The 7,097-nt window shown below is 44.8% G+C and overlaps 1 long non-coding RNA gene across 1 annotated transcript; it reads right to left on the bottom strand.

Annotated features, from left to right (window-relative positions):
- Nucleotides 1-210: 210 nt before the first annotated feature.
- LOC130159493 (uncharacterized) lies at nt 211-5,740 on the bottom strand. Its single transcript, XR_008825757.1, has 2 exons — nt 5,232-5,740; nt 211-4,335 (listed from the first exon to the last, which is right to left on the bottom strand). It is a non-coding gene; the product is annotated as an uncharacterized LOC130159493 (long non-coding RNA).
- Between the last annotated feature and the right edge of the window lie 1,357 nt (nt 5,741-7,097).

The raw sequence follows: 7,097 nt of genomic DNA, 5'->3' as shown, positions 1-7,097 counted from the left end.
GTATCAGCATAACTTTTGTGGGGAAGCTTGCGCAGCACGTGCCTGCTGTCTGGCTCAGTCTGTCGTCTTCACAACTAATAACATTTACTCCAAATTTAAAGAGGTGCAAAGGTCAGCAAGCCAAATTTAGTCTGGGGGTATCTTTACTGAAGTCAGTACAGCTGATAAACTTGGCCTGATATTTGCTGTTGGAAGGGCGAATACAAGAACAATTCTTCAAGTGTTTATTTTCATTTTTACAATCACAGAACAAGGCAATTTGCAGCAAAATGTTGCATGCAACTCTGCTCTTCAGAGCGTAAGTCACAAAGGATGCCAGACTCAGCTTTTGGTTTAATTACTACAAGAAGTTTCTACCAGTTATTTCTCTCTCCCCCAGTACCTCCTCTCTGAGAAACAAACTCTGTGGATACTATAACTGGTCTGGGCATTTGAAGTGGGAAATCTCTACTGATGGTATGTACCATGGTGGTAGTGGTATATATTTAGGTTTTGCTTTGTAAAACTCATATTCCCTTAAAACTTTATCATACTGCTTGGTATTACTGCACAGGTGTCCCAATTAGTGTAGTGTAATTCTCAGCTAACCAATCAAACACATGCCTGGACCCCAATGCAGTCTTGCCTATGCCTCTTGCGATTAAACAAAGGGCAAAACTGCCTGTGAATTTTTGGGTGAGTTAATACTAACCAGGATAAAAGTTGTACATGCAACTGAAAAGAGACAAAGACTGTGAAAATGAAGGATGAGTGCCATCCTGTCGAGGAAAGATTGGTATGGCAGTTTGTTCGGTGCTTTGCTTGACCTATTTTATTCTATTTTAACAAATCTGTATTAGTAATTTTTCAGTGGTTTGTAGTTTGAGTACAGTGTGTGCTATGCTATATTTGTGATTTGTTATTATTAAGCAGTCCTGAATGCACTATTCACAGAGCCTGAGACAAGCATTCGTTTTCCATGCAGTTCAGCATGGTATGTTCTCCATTGTCACATTTAGAGCTCTGATGAAGAGAACACAGACCCAAGTCCTCTTGGAGTTAAAGTCTGCAGCCATCTGTTTTGTGAATCAAAGAGGGGAACTTTAATGCAAGCAAAGCACCCCAGTGTCCTGAGACACAAAATTGTTGGAGAATCCTCATTTTAAAAATCTTTCATGGCAGATTCATGTCTTGAGGATGGATCTGAGACCCTTCCTCTCCTCTGACCAAGCCAGTTCCTGGGAGTTTGCTGGGGCTGCGACTCATGTGCTTCCAGGTCAGCGTCACCGCTTGCTGTACGTGACACCCGGGGCACCCCTGACTTCCCCAAGCCAAGCAGGGGTGACAGGAGTCTCACAGAGCAGCTCCCCCACACTATGACAGGGCGGTACCCCAGCACCACGCGACTCCCTTCCCCTTTGCAGCCCAGAGCAGGGGTGCCAGGCTGAGACACTGAGTGCCACGGCGAGGGTAGCTGGCATAGCCAGCACAAGTTGCTCCATCACAGATAGGGAAGAGAACAGGAAACAAGCGGTGACTCACAGTCCGCAGTCTCCCCACTTTGCTTTTGAGGCAGCAGAGCCAAGCACAGCCCCTCACTAGGGGCAGGCTGGTCAGGCACAGGCTAGTCCTCAGTGAAATTCATTGCATCTGGTGCTGTTGTTTCCTTTCAGTTTTTATCTAGTCTTTGTGGGCTTCCTGTTAGCACCTAGTGCCAGTCGGGACAGCACAGTGCCTGCTGCCTGCTGTGAGTTTGCTGTGCAGAAACCACTAGGAGCTAGTGGTTACAGCAAGGGGCTGAGATTCAGCTAGCACAAGTTTTAGTGCATCACCCCTATGTTCTTGCTCTGCTAGGAGGTGTGGTGCTGCAGGTGAAGAAGAGCTGGGGTACTGGGAGACTTCAATGAAGTCTAGGAAATGGATCCTGTGTTTTTTGCCAGAAAGGGCTATGGGAAGCAAGCAGCAAAGATGAGAAAGTCATCTGTAAAAATGTGGATTCTACTTTTTCTTCTCACTTGTCTCCCATTTTGATTATCTTTTACTTGTGATGATATAACCATTCACTTGAATATTTTCAACTTTTCTCAGGCCTGTGAACTTTTGTTTTTAAAGGGTGAGCTTGTTTGCCAGGCAGGTTTTCCTCAAACTCTCCCGGTGCCAGTAATTAAGGGATTATCATAATTACCTCACTGGTGCAGATATTGAGTATTAGCGCTTAGGCTGAATGTGCCCACTTTGATTTCTCTACAGTGACGCTAGGTAGGCTGTGGCTGAACTCTGCTCTAAATGAGTACAGTGTCATTAATGACAGCACTCTTACAATGGGCACTTTTGTGCTTAAGAAGCTTTCTATACCTTAATCCAACCTGATGCAAGCTACACATGCAAATGTATTACAGGTACAATTTACTTCACGGCATTACCAAAACATAAAAAGAGATTCGGACTGCACTGTGAAATGTTTAATGAGCTGTGGGTCAGATCCTTGGAGCTGGCTGAACTCCACAGGCGGCAAGTCAGGGCGTAATGCTTTCCTTTCCCTGTCCTGTGCCTGGCACTAGTCTGAATTCTCTGCTCCTCCCAGGCTTGAGAGTTCTTCTCATTTACACTGGCCTTCAGGGGTCACAATGAGTTGAAAAATGTTGTAGATTCTTTGTAGGTCCTTTTTCTCCAAGCAGCTGCAGCAGAGATGGTGTGGCATACTGCTAACTGCCACTGCGCTGTGGTCCAGGTGCAGGGGATGCCACAGCCAAAGCACATGCGTCTGCCACCCTGAGTGGACACAACCCACCAGCGAAAGTGCTCCTGTGAATCCTAAGCAGAGGCCTCACCTAGGACCCAGTGCTGGGAGGGAGCAAAGCAGCTCTGCTGAAACTGCTGCTCTTGTGGTTCAGTATATCCAGCATACCCGCCTTTCCAGGCTTGTTCTCAAGGACTGCTGTTGTGACTTCCCACATCTGGCTTTTTCATGTTTGGCCTGAAATGGCCTTTCTCTTAATGGCAGCTTTTCCATTGCATGCAGGCTCCTGAGGTGATGATAATGTTGTTTCTCTGCAAGCTGTGTACGAGAAGCCGTGTCTTGTTTTGCATTTCATCTGCTATAATTAAACTGGTGATGAAACCATTCAGGACCTGAATACCCTTCCACTGTGGTCAATACAAAGCTCTGACATTCATGGGAATGAAGTCTGATCCTCAAGTTTCCTTGCAGATCATTATTCTTCATTCTGCGCTTCGCCCTGCTCCCTTTCTAAACCATTTTAGAAGCATTTATGCTGTAAGACAAACTGTGCCTTGTCTGCACTGGGAGAGAGCCCACACTCTAAGTGTGTGCTTGTCATTCACAGATGACCAGCCTAAAGCAATAGCCATGCCCATAGAGGAATAATCTCTACCATTCCTACAGCCTTTCATTTTTGTTTGTCTTTCTGCCATAGAGGCTGTATGTTATGGATGTCATCTCCGCTTGCTTCCTGTTCCCGGCCAGCTGTGGATTGATGATAGCATCTTCAGGTTGCTGGACTTCCTCTTCTTGTCTTTAATCTCTTTTGGTTTCAAAATGGCCCCCCACATTTACAGTTACCAACCACAGCAGGCAGATAGCAGCAGCTGGTAGTCAAGCAGACAAGAGTGAGTACATTTTAAAAACAAAAAGAGATCTGTTCTTTAGGTTATATAAAAGGATTTAGTGCTAAGATTTAGTGAAACTTAGAGTAATTTCTGAAATGTTTGGCAGTTAATATCTTAAATGGGCAAATTCGTGACATTTTCAAATTCACATTGGTTACGATTTGAGTCAGCTGTATCTGTAGGAACAGCAATAACCAGTAACACATTTATCTGCATACTATATAAATTCAAAATGCATCAACTTAAAAGGAATTTTATACTGCATTGACTTGCTTGCAATAGACTCCTTCCTATCAGACCATGCATTCCTCTATAGGCTGTGGATTAGAAAAACAACACATTTTCTTTAGTTAGCACCTGTGCTCAAAGCCAGGCTAAACCAAGCCTAATGTAACCATCCAGTTCTTCAGAAGCAAAGCCACAGGTGATTTTGCTTCCTCTTCCTTTCCTTCTTCATTAAAATCTGGTTTCACAGGGCACAGAGCCTGACTGAGCTGCGGAGCAGATGTTTTGAAGAAAATCCTGGCCAGAAGCCACTTTGTGTCTGTTTCTGGTTGGTTTTGTTTTAAGTTAGAGAGGGAAATGTACCTTTTTATATATAGGTGTTTCTTCCAAGATGTATGAAAAGTAAGAACAAGTCTGGAAATGCAGAATTTCTTCAGTCAGGTGCTACAGACCTCCCCAGCTGGGAGTACAGCCAATCTACAACTTGCATAGCTGGAGCGTCTGCATGTGTCAAGATCACAAAGATAAGAGGAATTGATCACTTTGCTGTTAATATGCACTATTACAAGCTGTTTCTTGAACTGATTTTTATGTTACAGTCATGCAATTCTGCTAATGCAATTATAATTCTATATCATTAGCATTGGGGTCTAAACCTGGGGTGGTGGTAGCAATTTTTGCTTCTGAAATTTCAACCATTACCTATTGGTGTACCTTCAAGACACTGCAAGTTCTTGCTTTCTGCACTCCAGTCACAATCCCAGATTGCAAGTTGTTTACTTAAGTGTTTTATTGTAATAGTTTTACTTAAGAATGTTATTATCTGCTCAGCGTTTCATTGGGAGGGAAGTTGTGTTTATCACTTGGGAATTGTGGCCACAAGCAGGAGATCTATATTCAGTTCATGCTGTTTCCCCAGACATTTTACCTTAGGCCTCAGCCTTGCAGGGTCTGAGTGCCTTGGGCTAAAGCCAGTTGGTATGATCAGTATCATGGACTGGTGGAGGATGGTAGAGGGTTTATCTTCTCTAATCTGTTATCTCCTTTTATCTCTTGCTTCATTTATAAAATGGGGACTGTGTCGTAAAAGTTCCTTTATCAGCTTGACTTTAGGGTTGTTTGAGCAGCTTTGGTCCCAACCATCTTCTGTTGAAACCCTCATACCTTATGGGCTTGATTCAAAATCCATTCAGGACAAATGAGGCCAAAGTCTCTCAGGCTTTGATGAGAGGCTGGGAAAGATTATGCTGTGCAAGTCTGATGGCCCAAATGTCCTCAGATTGCCCTAGAGCTAACTGGCAGCTACAGCTGGACCTACTCTGCCCCAGCGTGCTCGCAGCATAGCCAGGCTCCCAGGTTGAGGATATGAGATTCATCCTTGTGCAGCTCTCACCTACCTTCTGTGACTCCAACAGCCAGGATTCAGATTTTACATCCTACACCACATTTTTCATCAGTAGGTGCCTCTTGTCTGATGCCTTCTGACAAAACAGCTCCAGCATCCATTTCAGCTGGTTTTGCAGAGCAGCTCACCCAGTAGGGAGGACTCTCAGCCAGGCCAGTGTGTGTGGTGAGCCCATACCACTCACCCGAAGCAAGGTCAGCTGCTCCAGTACACTGCTCCACAGTGGCATCCACCTCCCTGGCAGGCTGCCGAGTGGCCTTTACCGTGGTGGCTTCTGTCCTTAGACCTTTTGTAGAGTCTGCCCATCAGGACAGTAATCCAGGAGGCCAGTGCCTGAACTGCTGTGCCCTGCAATAGCAGTGAAGATATCAATGCGGTATTGTTAGCATGGGTATCACCACCATTATCTCATCTGTCTAGCCTTTAGTAAACACCCTGCATGTTACACAGTCATTTCATCCCCTGACTGTCCAGGATGCACCACAGCTGCCAGCCAGGAATGGCCAGCAGCTGCCTTTGAGTACATCTGGGGTTTGTTTTTCAAAGGGTTACTTCCGACCCACACCCCCAAACTCAGGACAGGGAGACACCCACCAAAGGGGAAGGAGACAGTGGACAGAGCTCAGCCTTGTCTCATTGGGTGGATACATGCACTCCCTCTGCCCCCACCTGATCTCTGTGACCTGCTGATGCAGTAATCAAGTTGTCATTGGCAACAACCCATGTTGGCCTGAAAGCCACAGATTAGCTTCTGAGAAAGCCTGATGTAACTTTTCATTCTCATTACCAAGTCTAGAGGGAAGACACCCCCCATATACCTCCTCCCTTCCTTCGGTTCAAGGATTTAAATTTCCACGTAGTAGGTGGTGGTGGTGGTAGACATGATACAGATGCTTGAATGGACAAGTTTAGATGTGAGCCAGGGAAGAGCTGGTCTCCTCGCCAGGATGCCTCATCCTTATTTTCATGTTGAGATTGTGCATACGCACAGCTCCGACTTTTCAGAGATGCTGAACCAATGGGAGCTGTAAAACCTCAGCTTGCATTTCAGCCCATGTACACTTTGGTTGCCACTGAATATTGCGTCAAAAAAATATTTAATGATAGGCAGAAATAGAATACCCTTTCTGTGATATGAGCAATGTATTCTCAAGAGCTCAGATCTGCTACCTTTGCTTAAACTAAAGAGTACATTATGTAATGTTATGTTAATGTTATCAAAGGCTGAATACTGATATTTGCCAAACTGGTTTATGTCCATTTTTTGTCTGCTGGCTTCAGGGAAGGCAATCTGGATTTATCCCATTGATTGGGAGTTTCAGGCAGTCATGGCTTCACACTTCCAAAGCCATTACATTTAATCTCATCAATATGAACTGAACATGCAAGCAATATAGGAACACTAACAAATGGAGAACGTCTGCCCTGAAAGTCCAGCAAGACCTGCCCTTATCAGCCCAGGACATATAAATCAGCTTCTTTTCCAGCTTATTTGACCTTGGCCAATGGCTTTATGCCTCAGTTTGCTCTGCTTCCAAATATGTGTCCAGTTCCTCTCTTGATGCATGGCTAGGTTCTCTTCTATTGCTGACTCTGTCAACTGGGTAGTATCCCAGCCCCTCCTAATTGTGTAATTCTGCCTCAGTATAAATATATTATTCCCCTTTTGCTTTCAAATTAGTTACCTCAGAAACAGCACTGGCTCTGGGAGGTCCCTTTAGCTTTCTGATTTCTGTGTGTCTTTCCTAGTGGAGCTCTAACTTTTTACTAATTTATACCTCCCTTCCACTCCCCACCATCACGTGTGCAGCTGCTGCTGGAGTCCACAAGTCACACATGCAAGAGGGAAGGAAGTTGC

The sequence above is a fragment of the Falco biarmicus genome, chromosome 15, assembly GCF_023638135.1.
Source record: "Falco biarmicus isolate bFalBia1 chromosome 15, bFalBia1.pri, whole genome shotgun sequence".
NCBI classification, from domain to species: Eukaryota; Metazoa; Chordata; class Aves; order Falconiformes; family Falconidae; genus Falco; species Falco biarmicus.
Note: the sequence above shows the minus strand (reverse complement) of the source record. Positions and strands in the feature narration are given on the sequence as shown.